This window comes from Motacilla alba, chromosome 2 (assembly GCF_015832195.1).
Source record: "Motacilla alba alba isolate MOTALB_02 chromosome 2, Motacilla_alba_V1.0_pri, whole genome shotgun sequence".
Taxonomy (NCBI): Eukaryota; Metazoa; Chordata; class Aves; order Passeriformes; family Motacillidae; genus Motacilla; species Motacilla alba.
The window spans coordinates 28,068,480-28,093,007 of record NC_052017.1 but is presented as its reverse complement, the minus strand read 5'-3'; the positions used below and the strand labels follow the sequence as shown (position 1 = coordinate 28,093,007).

Below are 24,528 nucleotides of genomic sequence, written 5' to 3'. Positions count from 1 at the left end.
GGAATCTGATGATGCTTTTTTCCCTTTTTTGATGTACAGGAACTGTACGTCAAATCATAACATTTTAGAAATATCTAATTTGGCTGAATCTCAGGAAATTTCAAAAGATGACTGGTTTTTGAAGCTGTTTCAACCAGTCAAAATTCTCTCCTTTATTCTGTATTTTTAACAATAGATCATTGGTAGTGAATATTAACCTTATCTACAAAATAATAATTTTACTGATAAAACTCATGTTAAAAAGAAAAATAATCTTCAGGTTAGGTACGGCAGAAGGCCTCAGAATATCTTTCCTTCTTTGCTGCCTTCCTGCCTTCCTTCCCTCCCTCTTTCCCTTCCTCCCTCTGCTGCAGTGAATGGAGCTTCGGACATGGATAGTGGTGGCTATAGATAATTTTTGGCTAAAATGCTGGTTTCTTTGGCTGATATCCTAGGTGTGTTCCCTCTCTGGGATGTTTGGCATCGATGTTGAAAAACTGTAGGTTGTTTTTCATGGACAATTTAGGCAAAAATGAAGCACATTCCCCTTTGTTCCTGGCCATGAGGCACAGGAAACTAATACTGGTTTTGTCTTGACTGGCTATGTCTCTACCTAATCTTTGATCGTAAAAAGAAATACCACTTCTTTTCTTTGTTTTTATCAAAGTAATACCTGACTGGCATTTTATCCTTGCAGGTGTGGTTAGACTCTGTCCAGATGCCATATCTTCTTTTCTAATCTTCCTCTGCCTCCTTCACCTTGGCTTCCTAAATCTCTTTTCTAAACAACATGTTCCATTAGACAGTCATGTCCAACCATTTAAAAATAAATGGAGAAATAAATGTGAAGTAAATGCATATTGGAGGACGGTGCTATCCTCTCAAGTACCACAAAATATTATTGTTTTCATCCTTAGTCCTTGGTGTTCTTCCCTTTTTTTTTTTTTTGGTATGAACCTTGACCTACTCCTTGCAAAAGCTCCCTATTTAAATAAGAAATCTTACCCAAGGACTTTATAAGACTGTCCTTGAGTTAAAAGTGACTCATTGAACACAGGCTTTTTGATTATGGTATTGGCAAATAGTATTAATTTTTTCACTTAAAATGTTGGTATGTTTGAATATTTCTGCTCTTAATCCTAAATTTCTTATCAGAAAAGCTTACTTTCAAATGTGAAGGTTTTGTCTTTTTGTGGTAGAGAATTTTTAATGTTATGGTTTGAATGCTCCCTTAGGCAAAGTAGTGAAGGACAAATTTAAAACACCCAAATGCATTTTTTTTCCAATCTCATGCTTTTTGAGCCCCAGTGCAGGATTTTTTTAATATTAAAGTTGGCAGTAGTGCTATTTCAAATTGGTATGCACTATTAAATAAGAAATAATAATATTGGTATTCTCTCAAAAATCTTTTATCCTTCCAGAGAATAGAAACCTCTTATCTGATCAATAATGTGGAAAAAAACCAAACCCTACATTTCCACTAAATGTAAGGCATTTCTGATTCATACACCATCTTTTTGTTTTGTGTTTCTGGCATAATGATGTCTTGTTCCATGACAGAGGTTTTGCATTGCTGTAGGAATAATAATAATGACAACAAAAATGTTCCCATAAAAATTAGAATTTTTTTGCTCTTGTGACCATCTAGTCAGTTGCACTTTGACTTTGGAAAATGCGTTCTTAAAGTTATGCTCATAAATAACTTTAAATAAGCCTAGTTGAAGGCTTGGAGAACCTGGAGTACCTGATCAGCTCTCTTCAAAGTCACTGCATTTGTTTGGAAGGTGTATACCTAGGTAGTTATGAAATTGTTTCCAGCCTGTGGGATGCAGAGCACAGCTGAGCAGTGCTCCAGTTTGAGAGGGACTTCAAACTTCTGGTATGCTTTGAGGGTGTAACAACAGACTAAATGATGTATCAGACAACCCTGATGTGTGCACAGCTTTACCATGCAGCCGTGGGGAAGTGATGTGCACTAGCAGTGCTACACATTATACTCTGTAGAGCACAAATCCTTCCATGGGTTAGGCTGTACGGTGTCCTGTACACATTCTTCTACTGCTGTGTGCGCCTGTAAGTTTAGTCAAATCTCACTCTTTCTGAGAAGGCATCTGGCTGAGTTGTTCGGGACTCCAGAAACAGGAAACAGCCACAGTTTTCCCTTGAGCTCTCCCCCAGAAGTCTTTGTTCAAGAGTTTGGAAACAAGGCAGGTCTGGGCCTGAGTTTGGGATTGAGCTCATATGTAAGAGATGCTATTGATGTAAGCACAGACTATTGTGCAGTTGGAAGTCACTTAGATCTTAGGAACATATGGCAGTTTGATTGATGTAAGTTACATCAATTCATCTTTAACATTACATCTTCCGTAATTTCGTATAATTAATTTAGACTGATTATTTTGCACTTCAAGAAGACATCAAAGAATGGTAGATAACTTCAGAGCTCTAGTTCACAAAGATTTAAATCAAGAAGTTATGTCATCTTTCTGTTTTTAAGTTTGCTTAAAGTATCATTTGTGCAGAGGTTTAATACCAGAAGGAATGATGCATGAATTTCAAATTAACATTATTTCTGGTAGAAAGCCAAAAGAGGCTACATACTTGCCAAAAAATGACTTCTTGTATTTATTTAGATATATAATGCAAAATCATTACATACTTTTGGGTTTGTTGCTAATAATAGAGGAATATTTTTGGGTGTCCTAGGTCCCTCTTGTGCTCAGTCTGTAATGAGTGATTTTCAAACTTTTTTTTTAAATGAAACAGTAAAGTGTATTTTGTTTTTCTGTTTCTTTATTTTGGTTTTTTAAAGTAATTTTCAGACCTTGGGAGAGATTTAGAAAGTAATTTTCCTAAGGAGACACTTTGCAACTTTACAACTTTATAAAGTTGCAAACAAACTGCAGATACATTTATTGGGAAATTTTCAGAGATTATCTGACATTCATAATTACTGGAGAGCCAAAAGAAAATTGAATCTATGGAAAAGTACAACTTTTTGTTTGACTTAAAAATAAGAACTGATGAATAGCATTCCACAAGTGATTTCACAACTCTCTGTCAATTTACAGTGTTTGGACTTTTCAGTATTGTACCCCATGTTTGTCCCTGTGCTTCTACAGGCACAAACAGCTTCTTCAGGAGAGCAGGCTGGTGGGAAATGCCAGGTAGCCAGCCCCTCCTTGCCTTGAACATGGAGGCTTTTATAGTTAGTACTGGAACTACAGCACTATCCAACTGCAACTTGCAAACAGAGATATCTGCTCTATATGAATGCACAAGCAAGCATTAATGCTGATAGAAACCACTAGATCTATATCTCTCTTTGCTGACACGTGAGCTTGAGACAATATGACATAGTACTCCCTCAGCCCAGACAGCTCACTGAGCTTGACAAGGACTCTAATAGAAGACAAGCAGTTCTGCATCGTAAGGTTTTTGATGGAAAACATAAAAGTACTGCTCGGTCCAACCAGTTTCTGAACGTGCTAGAAAAATGACAGATTGTCAAAATTAAGTGCCATGTTCTTCACATGAAAACAAAGCAAACATGAAGAAAGCTGATAGCGATAGGCATAGGTTTAGTTTAGCCTATTTTTCCAGCATTCGACAAGTTCTTTCATAATTTGCTTTTCTTTTCTCTAAACCCTGCAGGATAAATAGCTGTGTTAAAGAAATGGCTGTAAAATCCAGGCTGAATTAAGACATATATATTAAAAGATCAAGCTGTGGATGTTGACTTTTGAAGACCTTTGATTGTGTTAGTAACTGAAATATACTTTAAATCTTGTGACTATGAGAAAAAGTTTGAAAACATGGCCTGGCATAAGCAATGCTGTTTATCTCATTGTCTGTTGGCAGCTTGAAACAATTATTTGAAGTGTGAATTATTCCATTTTCACTCTGCAAACTAAAAACCATGAGGAAGGGAAACTACCGTATATTGTGATACATGCATATGAATTTTCCAAGTTCTCCATTTTTCTGCTCTTTAATCTAAAATTGACTTTCTTCTGTAAATAATTTTTGTTCTTCTTGTTCTTCTTTCCAGGCTCATCTTTTATATTTTTATTTCTGTTTTATGACATGTTTAATGTTAAATATTACAAATTAAAATCTCTCTTTCTAATCTTTAGGTTAAGGTTTAAATAATATGCCTTTGTTAAAAAGGAATCAGGCCTGCCTTGGAATATTTTTGTGTTAAGCATTTTTAGGAAGATCCAAGGCCTGCCGTAGTTGTCAGAGAAGCTGCCAGGTTTTACTGACATACTAATAATTCAGAATGGGAAGATTTGCAAGGAGTATGTCCTTTTAGATGAATGCTGTGCACCCTTGAGATGTCTGGTTACGTAACATAGACATTTAGGGACTGTAATTCAAAGGAAACAGCAGCAGCAAGACAGAAGTCTGGCTCTGATATTAAAAAAGCAGAGGTTTTTGTGCCTATGTTGGAATAGGAACAATAGGTCAAGTTATCGTTTTATTCATACTGCTCTTAATCCAGATGTTTGCTTTTCCTGCTCTAAAGGTTGTTTCTCTCCTTCTGCTCTTGGTATTGATGCTTGATTATATCTTATCTGAGTCTTTTGTTTGCAGCTAATCCAAGTTAGATGATAGTGAGAACTGCAAATATTTTGCCATTATAATCATCATCATAAATCATAGGCCATAAGATCTGCCTTGTGTTTAGAGGAATCAGCTTTTTTATTGACTGTCTTCCATAATTAATAGCACTTTACTTTGTAAATCAAATTAGCCCACTTTTTCTATAAAGATTTAGTGTGAGATCATTTTTTAGAACGTTAAATGACCTTGACAAAAACAAGGGATCAATAAAACGTTGATTAGCAAATTGTTTTCTGTAATATTGGATGGTTATCGTGTTGTTAGTTTTTTCCTGTTGTACGACCTGTAGAGGTTGAAGGTTGTTGATACCTCCTGGTAATTCTTTTTTCCCCAGATAGCTGATTCTACTCTTGTCTAATACTGATGGGTTCTCTTAGGCATGTGTGTAGATTTTGAGATGTACACAGGGCCTTGCTGTCTTGATTCCCAATACTGCTCATAGTGACAGTGCTGTTAAATGTCCTGGACTTCAGGTCTCCCATGTCCGTGCCCAGCTCCTAGGGTCAGCTACAAGGCAACTAGTTTTCTCGGGTTTTTTGCAGTCTGGCCTTGAAAATCTGAGGGGATGGAGACTCTACAACCTTTGTAGGCAAACTGTTCTTATGCCTTCATCTGTCCATTGAAAAAAAATCGTGTGTCCTGTCAGATCTTATTTCAGTTTATGCCCTCTTTTAATTTGTGTCATACACCGTTGAGGAGCCTGGATCAGTTCTGTGGGCACCAGCAGGCTTTTATTTCTTTCCCTGCCTCTTCTCCAGGCTGAACCAAACCCAGCACCCTCTACATCTGCTCACAAAGAACAAATGCACCACCCCCAGCCACCTTGGTGGCCTCTGCTGAACACCCCGAACTTCTCCTTTGATGATAGGACTGCCTGTGCTCTCTTCTTCAACAGTGAGGTTACTTGGATCCTCTCCTCTCATTGCTCCTTACCAGCTCTTTATGTTTATTTGATTGACCTTCATTCAGCTAACATAAAACAGAGCTCCTTGTGCTGGAAGCCCATGACCGATCAAACGTTGACACATAGTGTCCCAGGAGGAGTATGAGACCAGGACACAGCATTGCATTCAGCAGAGCCCTTAATGCCAAAGGAAAACCATATTCCCAGCTATGAAAACTTTTTTAGTCACTTGGAAAGCAAAAGCCTGTCACATGACCTCCACAAGCACCTTATTCTAAGGCCATGTGATGTAATTGAGAAATTCTTTCAGAGGAGCAATGTTAGCAAATTAGGAAGTCTGTCAAGTTCAACAGCATGTTTCCAAGTGCTGAATCACAAGAGAGTTGCAGTTCAGGTGCTTTTGTCCCATTTTCCCCCATGTTAAAATCACCTCTCCTGGCTACGTGTCCCTCGATGCTTCGAGGCTGTCAGGACTGACTCTACAGCTCTGACCAGCCCCTTAGGAACGCACTGCTGGTCTCAGAGTAAATGCCACTCTCCCAAATTCTCTACATGCAGCAAAGAAAAACAGGTGCATCTTGAAGTTGGACTACCTGTGAGTCTTTGCTCTAAGAAAAGTGTCTACTTTTAAACAATTTCCATCAGGATGATCTGTTGTCACTGCTTCTGATAACTCTCCTAATGCTCCTGTTCTATAGATGCCATGGTGCTATCTGTTCATTGGTGAGAGTCGTGATTTTCTCTTTTATCTGTAACACAAAATTTCCACTCATATATTGATCAACTGAAAATGCTGATCAGCTCTGAATAGTCAATCCTTTATTTGAACTTTTAGCTATGGGTAACTTTGTGTGTCCTGTGACACCTCATCAGCAAAGTTTTGAAAAGATGTTGCATTCTGGAGTCTTAGAATTCGGGTAAAACATTCTGCTGTAGACCTGAATGACTGCAGGAACAGGTAAGTGAAGAAATAAGAGAATGTTTATACAGAGTTCATTTTCTTACAATTCAAAAATAACCAAATTAATTTATTTTTTAATTTGCTCTCTGGCTAAAACCAAAGGGTTTTACAAATGTGCATTGTGCAAAAGAAAGAAGAATGCTAAAATCAGATTCAAGAGTGCATTATCCTAATGACATGAAAGATCAAGACTGACATCCTGACCTCGTTGAAACTGGTGCAAATTTGATTTTTGAATTAGCAGGGTCAGATTTCATTTCAGATACAATATGTTAGGGTGTAAGTTTCCATACTAGTTATTAGGATATGAAAGTATTAAAATTGCACAAAATAATTATTAAATTACACAGATTTTGTAGAAGATTTAGTTCCTGCCCAAAAGTAGCTTTAAATAAGTGTGAGATAAGGATGTAGAACTGAACACAGAAGATCCTATATCAAAGACATATCTTAAAGGTTTTAGTTTCTTTAACAGGATTTATGTTTCAGCACTTTTTAACGTAACAGGAGATTAAAAGCATATTGACTGGACGGAGTCTGTAATATGCTAGATGAAAGACAAAATTAATTTTATTTTGTTTCTAATACTTTCTTATAGGTGTGTTATTCAATACAAGTCTACACACGCTAATTCATAGAAATAATTGCTATTACATATTTTATGCCCAGTTTATACAGACTTTAGTTATTTCTTACAGCGGAACATAATGTCTCTGTCAGAGAGCTGTAAGAAAACATAGAAAGAAAAAAAATGTTAAGTAATACTGGAGCAATGACAAAAGTTGTGTGGGTAAATTGTTTTAAAAATAGCTAAATGGGGGGTCAAATATTTAGAAAACACAGAGGTAAGTCATGTGGAGAATGATGAACTTTTATTTTAGAGAACAATGACTTAGCAAAGTACTAGAGAGTCATGCCTGATAATGAGCTGAACAGGGGCTTTTGAGAGTGATTCTGTAATTTGAAGATGAGATAAGGGCTTTGGCTTTATGAACAGGGCAGTGAGATGTAGGAAGGTGAATCTTTTAAATTCATGTGGTGTTCATGAGAATAGTGCTGTTTTATGCAATCCTAATGCCCAGTCTTTAAAAGATTATTGAAATTGCAAAGGTTTCTGAAAAAGCTGCAAAATTATTTAAAGAAAGATATTGTTAAGGGAAAACACACGAAACAGTTGAATACTAGTCATTCATCATAAAAAGGAGAACATTAAATTATGAGATGACCATAGCAAGTATCTATCTGCATGAGATCTTACTCATTTGTAAAAATTGTAGAGGCTTGTTTGTTTTAGTAGATGAAGGTATTCAAAGGCACAGAAGCTGCAAGTAGGTAGATTTGATCTAGGAATGAAGAATACAAATGCTTATCAGTCAATTTAATGAGCTGTTGAAAGCATTGTCTCACAAGTCAATTACAGTTATTACATTGTCTCACAGCCATTACAGTTCCATGAGAACAGCCATAACGAGGGGAACAGAATCCCACACTAACAATACCAAAAGCAAACAAATAAACCCTCCTGGAATATCAGTTGCATCACTTGAGGATAATGTCCCTAAGTCCTATGAAAAAGTAGAGGAGATACTTCTTTTTGATTTACGACTTGCGTACTAAAAGAGCAAGTACAAGAACCAACATTTGTGAAGAATTCTGGAAGGACATCTTCTGGGATGCTTTTTCAGGCACTCCATTCTATGGCTTTGATCTCTTTGACTTGTCTTTCCACCAGACCTTTTGCTCTGCCAAAGATTAGTGACATTCAGAAGACCTTAAAGCTCCATTTTTAGAGTGTATAAGCATTATTTCACACAATATTAACAGATATTTTCAAAGTAACGTGTACTTACGAACTTAAGTTCTATTGATTTTCACTATAGTGCTGTGTGGAGTGGTCTAAAAACTTCACTGAACCAAGTGAATTGCTTTAGAACAGAGCAGAGTTGTCCCCAGAGCTGGGGAACTCTGGGTGCTCCCCAGCTGTCACCTAGTGCTGATCCCAGTAGCAACAGCGGCTCACTGAAAACTAAAGCTGCATCTTGGGAATTTCCAATGTCATAAAGTTCTATTTGTCCTTCTGTACAGCATTGCTGTTTGAACTTAGAAGATCCATTTTAAAGATCAATTCCTTAATCTTTATTTAGTACTCTGTCAGCTCTCCTTTTGATTTGAAGACTGTCACTCATCTAAATGCAGTTGAAATCCACATAGGTAATTCTGAAAGAAAAAAGCATGGTTACGTATTATGGAAGCTATTGCTCTTCAAACCCCTTGCCTGAATAGTAGTCCTCATCCTTTTTGTGTTTCATTCTTCCTAATATTTCTTGAATTAGAGAAAAGAACTTGTGACTGTTATGGCTGTGATTTTTATGAATATTCCTGAGTATGAGGCTTTAGATAAAAAGCAGAACATTCCCCAGCAGATAACACTCTTCATGTGTATAATTTACAGTACAGAACTAGTCATAGAAACTAGTAAGTAGCAAGTGGTTTTTTAATACTCAGATCATTTACAGAATAGTTGCTAGTTGGTTTTTTTGGGGGTTTTTTTTAATGTTCCATGTAGAAGCTGTAAAACTAATGTTTTATTTGTCGTGCTGTGATGGAATGTATATGTTTATCAGATACACTGTGCCTACCCAGTAAAACAGAGTGCTCAGATCTGAGGCTGTAACTCTTTCTGGCTGAGAGCAGAGCATGGGTCCTGTGATCTTGAGAGTGGAGACTTTTAAAACTTCAGTGTTTAAAAATGAGAGAGATTTCTTGTGCACTTCTAGGTAGAGGGAGGGAAAATCCTTTTAGTCCAGCAACATCTGGTAGCTCAAGAATGATAAAAAAGTACTGATTGGTTCTGACAGCTGCCTGCTTTGTAGTGGTATTTAACCAGAAATATTTGAAACAGATTGATATGAATAATGAAAGATTGCATGATGTATGACACAAATAAACTTTACCACAATTTTACTCATTAACAAAGAAACAATGTTACATAACGAAAAAATCCTTATTTACTGTTTAACTCCTTTGTGATATTTCATTTTTAATAACCTGACAACAAATTGGGTTTTTTATAATAATTTTCTCCATCAGGTATTGCAAGTATTTCATTGTGAAATAGGGTGAATGGGATGTCATTGTCCTTTAACAAGTGCTGCTGATGGATGTGGTCCATTTAAATGTACAACAGAGAGCTGAACTAGATAATGAACTTATTATTACTCTCTGAGGATTACAGGTTAGTCCCAAAGGAGTGCAGTAAGCTAGAGAAAATCCATATCTACTGGCTAAACAATAGCCAGAGGGCTGACTGGAGATATTGATTTACTTTCTAGGCCATTTAGACCTTAATGGTGGAGAAAAGCTGAAGTGCTGTTTACTTTTCTGCCAGAATCGACCAAACAACCAGTCCATTTTTAAAGACTTTTGATTGATTTCGCTTAGAGGAATTAGAGGTGATTTATTTTTAAGCTGAAAGCAACTCGTAAATATCTCCCACTACACAGGTTCCATGAGAGTAAATGTTAAGTGGAAATGCTTACTGAGAAATACTTTGCTGCAAATCAATGTCAGCAGGTAATACTCCTTGATAGGAGCAGTCAGGTGTTGGACACCTTTCTCAGGCATGGTCAAGCCTCTGGTTGTGCTGTGTGAGACACAGCATTTTTAAAAGACTTAACTTTTGTGAAGGGGTATGAATCTGATTGCTTGGCTGAATTTGTGCCAGGTGTACCCTGCTGATTTAGAAAAGGGCCATGGCTCTGGTAGTGTAAATGGTACTCAAGGTCAGTAGTGAGCAGCTTTAATATTTGATGGATGAAAACAGTAATTTATCATGTGACAATCGCCCATGATACTTCATACTCAGAGCAAATTGACCTCTAGCTCTAAGAAACAATTCAGAGAAAAAGCAAGATGCTAAGATGCTGGGATTAAGTATTTTCAAAATCAGGCAAGCCTTAAGAAATGCTCCTGAGCATACTGCCATGTATAGAGACACATTTAAAGAAAATAACAATATGATTTTTATTTCCTATTTACCTGTCTGGAAAAAGTCATAGGTGTGGCTTTGTCGGGCGTGCAGGACGAGGGAAGAGACGTGGAATCTTGACTCCATGTTTCAGAAGGCTGGTTTATTGTATTATGATATGTATTATATTAAAAATGCTGAATTAAAATTATACTAAAAGAACAAAGAGAAAAGAATTATCAGAAAGCGAGACAAGAATAGAATAGAATGAATAACAAAGTCTTATGACTCCCAGAGAGTCTGATCTAGCTGCATCCTTGATTGGTTATTAAGTAGAAACACCTAACATGGACCAATCAACAATGCACCTGTTGCATTCTACAGCAGCAAATAATCATTGTTTACATTTTGTCCCTGAGGCCTCTCAGCTTCTCAGGAAAAGAAAATCCTGACAAAAGGATTTTCATAAAATATCATGGCTACACATAGGTTTATACAAATGTCTGTCAAGTGTTTTAGGGCTGTAATTGTACAACATGTCTTGCCAAAAACATTCTTTGAAATGTTCTCATGAAACTTACAAGAGCAGAGCTGGTATGTTGATAATACTCCTGTTTAGAGATAAAGCCACAATTTTATATTCATTCCCAACCCTTGGTCTATAGCTACTACTTAGGAAAATTGTGCAGGAACATTTTTTTGAAGTCCACTTGCAAAGATAAGACCTTTCCTTAGAAAGCATTGCTTGGTTCTGCTTTAACAGAATAGTTGCTGTTTATTGGAAACAGTACGTTATAACTAAACAGGCCTGGCTTTTTTCGTTCTCCCCACTCTCTTCTCTGAAGGGAGTTGGACTTGGTTAATAAACTGCTTATATTGTAACACAGTAACATGTACCTGTTACTTGAAAACTAGAATTACAGTCAGCTCTAGGGATCTCACAAAAATGTGGAAATAGGCATCTTTTAAATCTGGAAGTTACATTTCAAATCCTACATGTGTTTTATGTCACCTCTCCTACCAGCTAAGTCCTTAACTCTATACTGAGACATCTGATCCAGCCTTCCCACCATGCTACACAGCTGAAAACTGATGGGAATAAGAAATATTCAAGCATCTTCTAATTCTCTGGGAAAACCCCTGAACAACAGAAAAATAGCATTACTGTGAGGTAGAGGTCATTAGGACTTTGTACCAAGATAATAATTTTACTGCCTCTGTACTTGTGAACTGATGCCCAGGAACTATGGAAAAGCTAAGAATTTCAGTGTGTACTTCATCCTAGTTCTGCAATATACATAAAAGTGAAAAATGGTGGATTAATGTGTGTTCCCTGATGAAAAACTGAAAAATTTTGATAGAGCTCATTTTTTATTTTAAGTACGTGTTTTGTAGTCAGCACACTAAGCTCTAATACAAGAATTTAGTACATGGTTTTGTGAAGTCCCGAGCAGAAAATTTTACAAACTTCTTCATATATGGCTTCTTTAAGCTTTTTTGTTTGTTAAGATTCTAAAAAGTTCACTTCCCTTTTCTTTTCTTCAGCCTTAAAAAGTTTATGGCAGAATACTTTTTGTGGACCTGAGATGCTAGGCTTTTAGCTTTAATGCACTCTTAAAATTCGTTTTTTTTTTGAAAGAAAGACAAACCTGCAAGATAGCTTCTGCGACTTTATACAAGTGTCAGTGGACGTGTTAGCTACAGTTCTCCTATAACTACAGCAAACTGTGATACAGCATTTTATGTGCTGATAATTTGAAATTAGTTATTGAGTATTTATGTTTCAAAAAAGCTGTGCATGTATATTAGCAGAAACTGTGCAGCTGATGTTTTCTGTATGTCAAATAACATGAAGTGATTTAAAAATATGCCAATTTAATATAAGCTTTTCTGTTTATTTTGTCATTGGCAGTTGGTTTTTGTTGTTACTTTTCAAATTAAATCTATAGAATGATTGAACTAGAATGAATGAATTATAGATTAGATATATTTTAACTTTCATTTAAGAGTCGGTTTATCTGGCTTAGCTAGTTACCTAGAAAAGTATTATCTCACCTAAAATGATGAAATTTTATACTGAATTAGAGTCCAAATTATGCAAATTTGAAGAAATCAGATCAATACCCCCAAATGACAGTATTGTCGTTCCCCGTGTTCAATTTCCTTAACAAGTTTAAGTCCTAAAGTATTACTGAATTTAAAGCACAGAATGATTACTTCCATTTCTTTCAGGAGATGAAAAGCAGTGAGTAAGGATGAGGTTCAAAGAAATCTAAATCTGGGAGGTTTTTGTTGGGTTTAGAATTTTTTTTTCTTTGCAAGTGAAGTGCATTAGGAAAGAAAACAACAGCTGGTAGCATGGAGCTGTGAGAGATTTTTAAAAGCTGGGGTGAAGTAATGATTAGAAATGCAATATGGAGCTGTAGTGTAAAAAGTAAAATCAAAGGCACTGAACTAGACAAATATATTTAGGCAGAAGCACAGGTCTCATTACTAGGCTTGAGAGCTTAGAATTATCACCCATAAAGGTTGATTCCTCACCAATTCCCTGAGTGCAGAAAAGAATCCTAGTAGACATTGGTGCTAAATTTATGATTCTTGTAGCATATGACTATAAAAAATTAGAAAGGCAGATTTTTAAAGTGATCTTTGTGATATTCCTGTCAAAAGGGTCTATATAGACTTTTTCAAAGTGACATGTATATAATCATAAGGACATTCCATGAAAGGCACATAAGGAAATGCTTTAGAAAAGTTAATTTATTTCTGCTTGTTTACATGTGTTTTGAATTTTAATGGAGCACAGGAGTAAAGAATAAGTGGTCTCACTGTGGCCATCTAATAAGTGAAACAATTACATGCTGGGTATAGAGATGTTATTTGCTGATAATCCAACAGAGTTTTTGGAGGAATGATCCTTGGTCACACAGCTTTGTACAAAGGACCAAAACCACTATACTCTTTTAGCTTTACTCTCTGCCTGGCAACCTGCCTTGTCCTTTAAGGTGCTGTTCAATGTAGAAAGTTTTCTGAATTTTTATTGTGAAGGATAAGATGGTAAGTAATTATAGTAGTAGAATTTATTATTTATACAGCTACCATGTGCATTTTCAATGCTAAGTCCTGATTTCTACTAAGTAAAGACCTTCTGTCACACTAAAAATGCATTCTGAAGTCTCTGCACATTTACAGAACAGCATTTTTAACCACAGCTGATGACTGCGTTCAATCTTCAGGGGAAAAAAGTTGCCTAAAAATATAGACTCACAAATATAGCATTAATCATAATATTTTCAGGTTTTTAAAAAATCAGTGGCCTTTTAAAAGCAAAACTCATCCCATCCTACTCTACAAAATAGAAAGTAATGTACAGTTATTTAACAACTATGAACTTCTTTTTTCCACAAAGAGAATGAAGCTTTTTCCACGTTTCACCTGCCTGTTGTCTCCTGAATGATCTGCACCTGAGATCCAGCAGCTGCGCTTTAACCCTTCAGTAGGAAAGCAGGTAGCAGAGTGTCCATGCATTTTCCCAAGAGAAAGACAGGTTCCATGCCTATTTTAAAATTCCTTGAAGGTGAGACTAGAGAGAAGGGACAGCTTATGTTAACTTTTGAATTGAATGTGCTACAGGGAACACAGGTGGGTTAGGTTCAGATCTTGGATTCTTCTGTTGTTAGTTAGGAAAATCCATAGCTATAAGAGTGCTTAGATGCATTGAAATACTTGCAATGATATGTTGTGTAAATTCTCTTTTAGCAAGTAAAGTGAGAAATAATGAGACTTCTTTTATGTTGAAGGCTTGGGAGGACAGTCTTCTATCTAGATTAAATGTTTTGAAACAAGCTAGGTTTTCAGTTTCAGATTAGAGAACTTAATCTAGGACTCAAAAGTGTCTACCCACACATATAAACTAGATGTCAGTGCTCTCACTATAGTCAGTGGAGAACCAGTTATTTCTCTCAATGAAGCCTGGAGAGAAATTCTTCTTACTTAGGCCTGGTAAATCACACCTTCAGTTTCATTGAGTAGATGTCTTTTGTCTTGGAGGGAAATACAGTGTCTTCCTACTTCACAGGCAGACACATGCTGAAGTATGATTTTAAACTAAATCCCAGGCAAGCCACCTCCTCCTTAGAGGTGGAGTTCTCATAGAGGTGGAATCAGGAGATGATACTTGAAATGGGTAAAGCTTCCTGAACTCTTAAATCAGCTCTTTAGTAGAAAAATAGATTTTGAGCTCCTCTGAGTCCCAGTCAAAGATGCAGAATTTGACCTATAAAGGTTTAAACCTGTAAGGTTTAAATATTTCTGGAGGAATAATAAGGAGAAAGATTTAGTCAAAGATCTTCTACACAGTCTGATTTTCTACTGTGTGTGGTCACAGAAGAGATGTTCATTATTTGCCTTACAGCATTTGGTGGTTTAGTTCTTTTTCTTTTCACCTGCTCTTCTCATTGTACCCTACTTGGAAATGGTATAATGGTGTATCAAGTACTCTATGGTAATGGAAGGAATTTTTTTGGCAGGAATCTAATAGAAAGTATTGAGATACTTCAGCTTTTTGGTGACCTAAAGTAGTATAGGCTAGAGAAAAAGATTATTTAGTTACATACCATCCCCTGCTTTATAGGGGAACAAAACTGGTTTATATGATTGTTAGTTTGCTAGTTTTCTAAAACAAAGTTACAGTTTTGCTTGTGAAGCAGCCAATGAGGAGTTCTTCCTTCAAACCTGTCCCTGAACCTCTGAAATGTCTTACACATACTACTTAGTACCTAGCGTCATTTCTGTTTTCACATATCCATGAGTGGGTGAGGGAAAGGAATATTTGTTTTTTCCTCTGATGTAATAAAAAGATTAAATGTTGAGGATTGTGTCCTTGCTCTGAGATAGTATAATATATACAGAGAGGGCTTTTTTTGCCTTTTTAATTTTTTTTTCTTTTGTTTAATGAGCTTTGTTGGTTCCCTAATACAACCAAGGCTCGTAAATGTGGAACTGTTCATAGACTTTATTTTTGTTCATGATAAAAAACCTCTTGAGATTAGTGAGTCATTGGTGCCTCAGCATCTGCTCCCAAGACTGGGGAATTTGGGAAAGAAACTGAAGGGAAATATAAGCATAAAAATAAGTAAAATGTTAAGAGCAGAAATCTTCACGATGGTGAACGGACATGAAGGATTTAAGAAGTGTAACAGAAATGTTTATTTAGGGGAGCAAAATGACAGATTAAATCACAGCTATAATGAAGACACTTTTTAGGTGAATATTTTGAGAAATGTAACTATATTTTGGGCTTACCAATCAATTTGTTAAAACAATATATTCAAAAGCAAGCATCAGAAATCCATATTTTAAACAGATATTTCTGTCACAGACTAGAAACAGTACCCTCTTTCATGGAGAAATATCTTGTAAACTATGTCAATCAGGTATCACAATTTTTTTATAATAGCTAGGTTTCATAACAGTTGCTGTAGGTTAACCTCCAATAATTATTCTCAGTTGAGTAAGCCACTTTTCTGTAACGCTGGAGAAAATACTTTTTATTTTCCTCATTAACATCTTGTTGCATATTGCCACAAAGCAACCTGAGGCACAACTCAAAAGTTTCTGCTGCATTATAGCATCTAGCACATGCTCCAAAGATCTTAAAAATTTTAGGGTGTTTTGTTTATATTTCAATATGGAAATTTTTACTTGCATTTTAAGATAAAATATTCCTTAATATAGATGTTAATAGTAGGTTCTCTGCTGGAGTCTAAAGTGTAAGGAGAATATGCAAGAAAGGCACTATAATAAAACAAGAACAGGCTTCATAGCACATAAGATTGTGTCTTGTGGGTATGATTATCAACCTGGTGATGCTCTTGTGTTGTTTTGTTTTGGTTTGTTTTTTTTTTTTTTTTTTTTTGGTAGCCCTAGCAGAGTGAGCACTTCCAGTCTGTCTACTGTTTGTCTCGGAAACCTGAACAAATTGCATTCTGATCTGTAGCTCAGCAAAATCAGGAAACAGTGCACAGGCTTCTAGTGAATTCATTGCACATTTTGTCTGCAAATATACAGAAAACAGATGATATTTGGGAACATCCATACCTGTCTGAAGTGTGTGAATTGACTGGTATTCATAAGTGAACTGTCTGTGCAAATATTTCAATCCAAATGGAGAGTTGGAGGCCAAGATAAGAAGTGGTTTCCTTTCTCCCCCTCCATTAATCGCCCTGTGGAGATGAAAGTTTAATTCAGCTATTTGTAAACCTGAACGTTGTCACTGAGAATTAATTCCTGTTTGTAAAATTAGAATTATTTTGTTATTTTTCTCTATACATCACTTGAAATTTATCCGCATTAAATGTCATCTACATTTTATACCCCGATCACTAAGTACTGCAAGACTCTTTTGCAACTTTTCATGACTTATGTTTACTATTGAAAATGGTCAGAGCAGGGTGTCCAGGAATGGTTTCTTGGCCAAATATGAGAGCAGAGTTGAAGGCAGGACTAGAACTGAATAGAAAGAGACAAAGGATGAAAATTACAGCTGGAAGGAGATGCAGAGAATTTTGAGAAAATTGGGCAAAGAACTGGAAAAAAGGGTGGGCAATGGAGGCTGCAGCCCAACTGCATGGACAACTGTGAGCTACAGTGCAAAACTATTATAAAGCATGACAGAAAATGGAGTCAAATTCAACTTTGCAGCAGTAGAAATGATAAATGTCAGGGAAAATGCTCTCACAGTGTTACTTAGTGGTATAAGTACTTATGGGGTAACTTTTCAACCATGGGTGGTATCATTTTATGATGTGTAAAAGTGTTATTTATTGTGTAAAACTAGAACTGGTGTAAGAGGATTTTAGCTTTTCTGCAGTTATCTATATGGCCTCTGCTTATGCTCTGTGCCATAGGAGATTAACACTTAGATTTGCCAGAAGTACAGTTGGTAATGGAAAAAGGAAAAAATTGACAAAGATGTCTCTATTAAAATCATGCCAGTCACACATAAATCTCTTATGGATGTGCATCTCCACTGGCTATTTCCTTACCTTTGCGTATGATTCATTATAAAGAAGAACAGGAATTATATGATTGTTAAGACAGAAGTAGAAAGAAAAGAACATTAGAAAAAGTCATACATTCTTATTAATATATATTATGTGCTGCAATGAAATCGTTTTTACCTAAGTATAAAATTACCTAGATAATAGATTTATGAACTGTAAGAAAAGATGGAAAATATGTTGTCTGTTGAAAACTACAGTGAGAGACCTGGTAAAAATATTCTTTATATTGAATTGTAGAAAACATTTAATATTTTTTAGCAACTGAAATTTTATTTATTTTATACAGTACTGAGTATTTAATTAGATAATATCCAATATATACAGGTATTTCTATCACCAGAAAATATAAAGTACAATCTTTGTGACGTATAATATGTTGTAAATTTTTACTTCGCAGAATGAATTAGTTTGTAAAATACCTCTGAGATCATCAGATTATCGAGTCCAACCTATGACCAAACTAGGACATGGTACTAAATGCCATGTCCAGTCATTCCTTAAATACCTCCAGGGATGGTGAGCATCACTTCCCTGGGCAGCCCATTCCAATATCTAATCACCTGTTCTGTGAAGAAATTCTCCCTAATGTCCAAGAGCTTGACATGAGTCTTCTTGTTCTGTTACTTGTTGCCTGGGAAAAGACACTGACACCCCCTTCCCCCCACCCCCTGGCTACACCTCCTTTCAGGCAGTGTAGAGAGTGATAAGGTCTCCCCTGGACCTCCTTTCCTCTAGGCTAAACAACCCCAGCTCCCTCAGCTTCTCCTTTCAGAACTTGTGTTCCAAACCCTTTACAACTTTGTTGCCTTTCCCTGGGTTTGCTCCTCAACGTCCTTCCTGAATTGAGGGGCCCAGAGCTGGACACAGCATTTGAGGTGCGGCCTCAGCAGTACTGAGTACAGGGCAAGAATTTCATCCCTGGTCCTGTTGGCCACACTGTTCCTGATACAGGCAAGATGCCTTCTTGGCCATCTGGACACACTGCATTCCAGCCACACTTGTTCAGCAGCTGTTGACCAGCAGCCCCAGGTCCTTTTCTGCTGGGCCATTTTCTGGCAATTCTGCCCCCAGGCTGTAGCACTGCATGGGGTTGTTGTGGCCAAAGTGCAGGACCTGGCTCTTGGTCTTGTTGAACCTCACACTATTGGTCTTGGCCCATCAGTCCAGTCTGTCCAGGTCCCTCTGCAGAGCCTTCCTGCACTCCAGCAGATCAGAACACCAAGTCAACTTGGTGTTGTCTGCAAATTTGCTAATGGTGCTCTCAAGCCCCTCATCCAAATCAATAAAGATAATAGGAGGGACTAGGCCCAACACTGATCCCTGCAGAACATCACGATGGGATGTTGGCTGAATGTGGGACCATTCGCCATCAGTGTCTGGGCCCTGCCATTCAGCCAGCCCAGAGAGGAGTGCGTCTGTCACTTGCTCTTGAATGTATGTCTTGCAGGTTGGGACTCATTAAACCAAAAGCAGCAACTTCAGACACACCTTACTAAGCTTGTTTTTCCGAAAAAGATGGTTTTTCCCCCCATACATTGGAAATCACTTTCATTTTGCTTTATGGTGTAAATATCCACAAATTGAATTAAAATCATAGAATGTTTTGGGTTGGAAGGGACCTTAAAGATCATCTAGTTCTGACCCCACTGCCACGGACAGGGACACCTTCCACTAGATCAGTTGCTCAAAGCCCCATCCAACAAGGCCTTGAACACTGCCGTGAATGGGGGATCCACAGCTTCTCTGTGCATCCTGTTCTAGTGTCTCACCACTCTCATTGTAAAAGAGTTCTTCTTTGTGTCTAATCTGAATGTAGTGTTTTTCAATTTGATAGAATTATAAATAATAATAAACCTTCCACAGAGCTAGATTATTCCCAGCTGTATACTACATGGAATTTTATACTGTCCTCTGTTGTGTCTGGTAATAATAACCAGTGTCAGTTACAGAATACTGGGAGATGTTCAGCTTTTCTGCCCATCATGACGTTTCCTATGCTCCCAGTTTCATTTTTAGACCATATTATCTGTATTGTCAACCTTAAGAAATATGTGTTTTTATGTAGGTCTCCTTTAGGATTATTTTATTTTTCTTCTCTTCTGTACTTGATCATCATACCTTTTTCAGTGCTGCAGAACTTCAATGCATTTCAAAATTAAGTTTCTATCTTTTCCTCATTTGTCTCCTTTTTTCCCTTTGTACTGCTCACAGTTTCTCCTCTGTGGAAATATACCTCAATTTCAGCACACTTTTCTGGTATTTTTGGTTCCCTGCAGAGGTGGTTCTACACATTATTCCACATTTGCTTGGAACAAAAGAGTGAACAAGGGAGAAAAGGAAGGTAAAGAGACCTGTTCCTTTTAAATACATAGCATGAGTCTGTGTCTCTGAGCACCTTCGAGATTTGTGGTGGATGAGATGATAAGCATCTACTCTTTATGGTTTCTTTGCTACTTTTTTTTTTCCTGCCATAGAATTTTCCTTTTTAAATTCATTGCATTCTGTACATTGTTGTTCATGAATGCTGCTCTTAGAATGGGAGCTTTATGCTGAAAATTCTATGAGTTTATGATACAGATTGAGATCAACTCTTGACACTCACTGACAAAGAAACAGTACTTTTGCAACAAAGTTGAAATAGTCTTTAAAAAGGTATTTTCAGAAAGCAGAGCTAAGAGATTATATTTTGAGGAACAATATACTTTCTGGAGGAATTAAGGTTTTGCTTGTCCATGAGCAGACATTCTTACACGGATTTGTATTAGAGGTTGCTTCCTGGCCAGGGACTTTTCAAGGAATTTACCTTGGAAGACTGAAGAATTCTAGTACTTTCCTGGGTCAAAAAGTCTCTAGTGCAGATTAAAGAATAAAAGTTGACAAAACTGGAGACAAAAATGTTTCTCTGCCAAAGAATATGGCAAATAAAGCCTTCCCAGAGTCTATTTCCAAGTGGTCAGTATATGATTAAATTCTGTGTTTATTTTCTTGCAGATGGCTAGAGGAATATTCTGGATGCAAGGCCATTCTCATGCTAAATTTTAAATCTCTGCTCAAAAAGTGTAGCTGTATTAAAATAGTTCAAAGTTTATGTCATCAAACACTCTTAATATAAGCAATTATACATGTTTTAATCCAGTTGTTTTCAAAAATGGTCTAAGTATTTCAGCTAACATTTTATAAAAATAACAGAAATTTTCTGATGCAGAAATTTTAGCTGAAGTCATTGAAGCCTGACACTGCATAAAGTGTGAATAAATTTAATAAATACAAATAGTAAATATAAGAAGTGTAAATAGGATGTGGTAGAAAGTGTGACCAAGTTGCAAATGTAGCAATAAGCTCTTGCCCCAAATGAAGATCATAAATGCCAGAATAAGAATTTGTTACTGAAGTTAAAGGCACTCCTTTTATTGTGACCTTTTATTAGCAGCTCATAACTGGTCTATTGTTCCACATGTTCTGACAGAGTGTTCAGACTGCAGTGAAGTATAGATGCTTTTCAGGTGTTGAATAAGGTATTTACTATTTCCATATTTAGATACAGGACAATTTTTCAATGACATGCCTTGTAATTGCTTAATCAGAAAGGTTATATAAAATAGTTTTAGCAGTAGGGGGGTTTCTGATTAACTGATAATGGAGCAAACCCATATCACAGACTATTTTGATTATTTTGCCTTGATTACCAAATATTAGTCTGAACTTTTCCAAGACACAAATCTAAGTTTGTAAGTCTGGTGTTTATTCACAGTATAGAAATGCTGTAAGAAATGGCATTATTAGCCCTTTTATGATGTTGTTCGGACTTGCCCCTGAAGGTAAGAGTAACTGAGGTTCTTGTTAACAGATCCCTTGGGGCAAATGAGAGTGAAATTACATGGAATGACCAGTGTTTATGTATACATAGATACCACCACCAGTGGATCCAGTGATGAGATTTGATTATTGCTTTATTGAAGTGATGTCCACAGTCTTGATCTGTCAAGGGTGGGGAAGCCCCTTGAACGTATAGTTCAGTCGGTTTGATATTTGTTCAGTTTTACGTAGAAACCCAAGGTACCTCCTCTGGGGTGGGAGTTTAACACTGTCTGTGTAAACAGAGTGGATCATGTTCAGTCGTCTGGTGAAAGGCCCCAGAAATTAGTCAGGGGGAACTTTGGGGATCTTTGATGGTTTATGACATCTTCTAAGACATTACAGCTCCTTCTCACATCTGCTTGGTTTAGCCAGTTATTCCCTATCAGAAGGGATGAAAATCTTCCGATCTGTCCTGATACTTCCCCACAACCAGAGTTTTATGCCTGAGCAAGTTATGTAACTGAGGACATTGGCATGATAAAAAACATTATCCCATATAGCAAGATCTTCTTACCAGCCTCTTCCCTTACTTGGCACAAACCCCAGCTTGTTGCTGAACAGACTGGTTTGTTGTGGTCCTCCTCTAGTGCTTGCTCCCTCTGCACCTGGGCTGTTCTTAGGTTTTGCCGCCACACACCCAAAACCTCTCCTCCTCCTCTTTGGTTGGGGGATGCAAACCTGGCCTCAGCAAAGCACCTGCTGCTTTTGCAAATGGCCAATTGCATGAGTCATTAACCATTAACATTTCAGTCTCCCACAACTCTTGCGCAAATTTATTTCATCTTTTTAAAGATCATTCCACTTATCAGAAGATGGACCAATACTTGAAAATGTGGAACATTAGCAGCATAGAAGGTGTTTAGGTTCTTGAAGTACAGTTTTGTTTTGTCGTTCCTACACCTGTAGGCTGTATATTTTGACATACTGTAATACAATAGCAAGATAGGTCAGCCTTTAATCATGATTGATATTATAAAGTCTTTCAGAGTTTAGTTCAAAGCATATGAGAAAAACAAAAAAAAACAAATTCTTTCCTGTAGAATAATCTATTCCCTTTCCTATTCCAACAAAACCAGCGTTGGAAAGAAGGAGCAGACTTCAAACTTATTTTTGGGCATCTCTTATTAAAAGCTGAGAAAAGTCTAAATAATTTCCTCTGAGGGAGAGAAAATATACATGACAGCAGCCTGTGATTCAGCTTCATGCAGTTTTAATCTGGCAAAATTGTAATTAAATATGTATTTGTTTAGCAGTCTAAAATTTACTTAAATTGTGGAAGAAATTAGAGTGGCCATGAGAATAGTTCAATTATCTTCTGTTTGCTGCTGTATTGATAAGCAGATGAGCTTTACCTCGTTGGAACAGGAAAGCAAGTGGAAGACATGAATTAGAGGTTGGGTTTTTTTAATTGTTAGAAAAATTGCAATATTTACTAGAATAATAAGACTTGTCTTGCTGATGAAAATTTCAGTGTAATTTCTCTGGAGTTCTTTGTTTAACTCCATTTTGTGTCTCTATGAAAAGTAATACAATCCTCTGTTCAATAAAAGATAGAGTGCATTTGAATAAAACCACAAAATTTGATCTATTTGATGGCTTGTAAAGGAAATTGGTACGTTATTTGAAAATGAAGCATAAAATTATTTGTATCTACATCTATTTTTGCATTTGAAAAGCTGTCAATTAAGTTGTCTTTCTATGGTTAAAAACAGACAGTCTACTAGAAAATGGAGAACAGGCTCAAAATACATTTTTTGGCCTGATAGACTCTTATAGGTTATATTTAAATTACAAGAAATCAAAACCTCACCTGAAATATTTAGTTAATCTTCAGTTATAAGATTCTACAAGATTAAGATTTATAGTTCTAAATTTTCTAGTAATCCTTGAGTGCATTGACAGTGCTGGGGTTTGTGTGGATGAGCTCAAAATACCTGAATTTGCCACACTGTATTCTGAATGACTCAAAGATATATGTCTATTTTAGCTTTGTGTAAGTCAAAGAGTTTTTTATATGGAGCGTTAATAAGTGAGTCAATTTAAAACAGTCTTTTAAATAAAGAAGAAGAAGAAAAAATTCTTCATTTGGGGTAAAAGTAGCTGAATAGCAAAAGGAAAGGTTATCAAAATTGAAGACAGACACATAGGCTTTTTTATCTTAATAGTAGGATCAAAAGACATTAGAAAGTAATTCTATGAATATTTACATCAAGGTTTTGTTGGTCCACTTGTTTTTTTGTTTTTTTGGGGACTTTGTTTGGGGGTTTTTGTGGTTTGTTTGGTTGGTTGTGGGGTTTTTGTTTTTTTATTATTATTGATCATCCCTATGTAGAAAGTAGTGGGAAAATAGAGGCATCCATATTTTCCAATGGAAATTCAAGACTTAGTTCACATTTCTTTGGAAACAAAAGGTTTTTAAATTTCTTCATATATGTTGGTATAAATAGAGCACTTGATCCCAGGTCAGTATGGCAGTGTGCTAGCTAAACTGCAGGTATAGAAGGTAAAAACTGCAGGTATATCTCAGATCACTTCCATTCATAGACTCGAGAAATCTGGACCCAAATACGGCCAGAGCTCTTCTGGTTATTAGAGCTCCTTTGAAAAGATGCTATTTGTCTGAGAGAAGGTTCTCAAAAATAGTTTCCAAATATTTTCAGATTTTCTTTGTAAAAACCTTTGGAAATTCATGTAAATTTTTCCATGAGAAGTGTGTAATTTCCTTATTACTCTTCTCTTCCCAACTTTGTGTAGGCTGCCAGGTTGGACATCTTTACAGCCCTCTGATGCTACACCAGGAATTGCTGGCTCTTGTACAAACAGTTTTCTGGAGATGGCCAATACTGCAATACCTCTTCTTACTTTGTGATTTTAAGAGTCATTGAGTAGATTTTAACAACAATTATGTAGTCTCTTATATGTAATTTGAAGTAATTAAAAGTAGGATTTGTACTTTTGACATGTTTTGCAGTCATCTACATTTTTGTTTCATTCTTTTCCACTTCTAGCTCATGCAGACTCTGTTGTTTTCAAGTTAGAAGCACAGTGTGCTGTGCCTGTGTCCAAGAACAGTTTAAAGAAGTGGAGAAACTGTGTTCATATCTGATTCTTAAGTGGGAATAATGAATTCTAATTCAGTGTCTTTTGTTGTGTTTGTTTAGCTTTTTTT

At 36.5% G+C, this 24,528-nt stretch overlaps 1 protein-coding gene across 6 annotated transcripts in view; it reads left to right on the top strand.

Annotated features, from left to right (window-relative positions):
* Window positions 1-24,528, top strand: part of DGKB (diacylglycerol kinase beta) — a 334,152-nt gene that overhangs the window by 227,581 nt on the left and 82,043 nt on the right. The window lies entirely within an intron of this gene.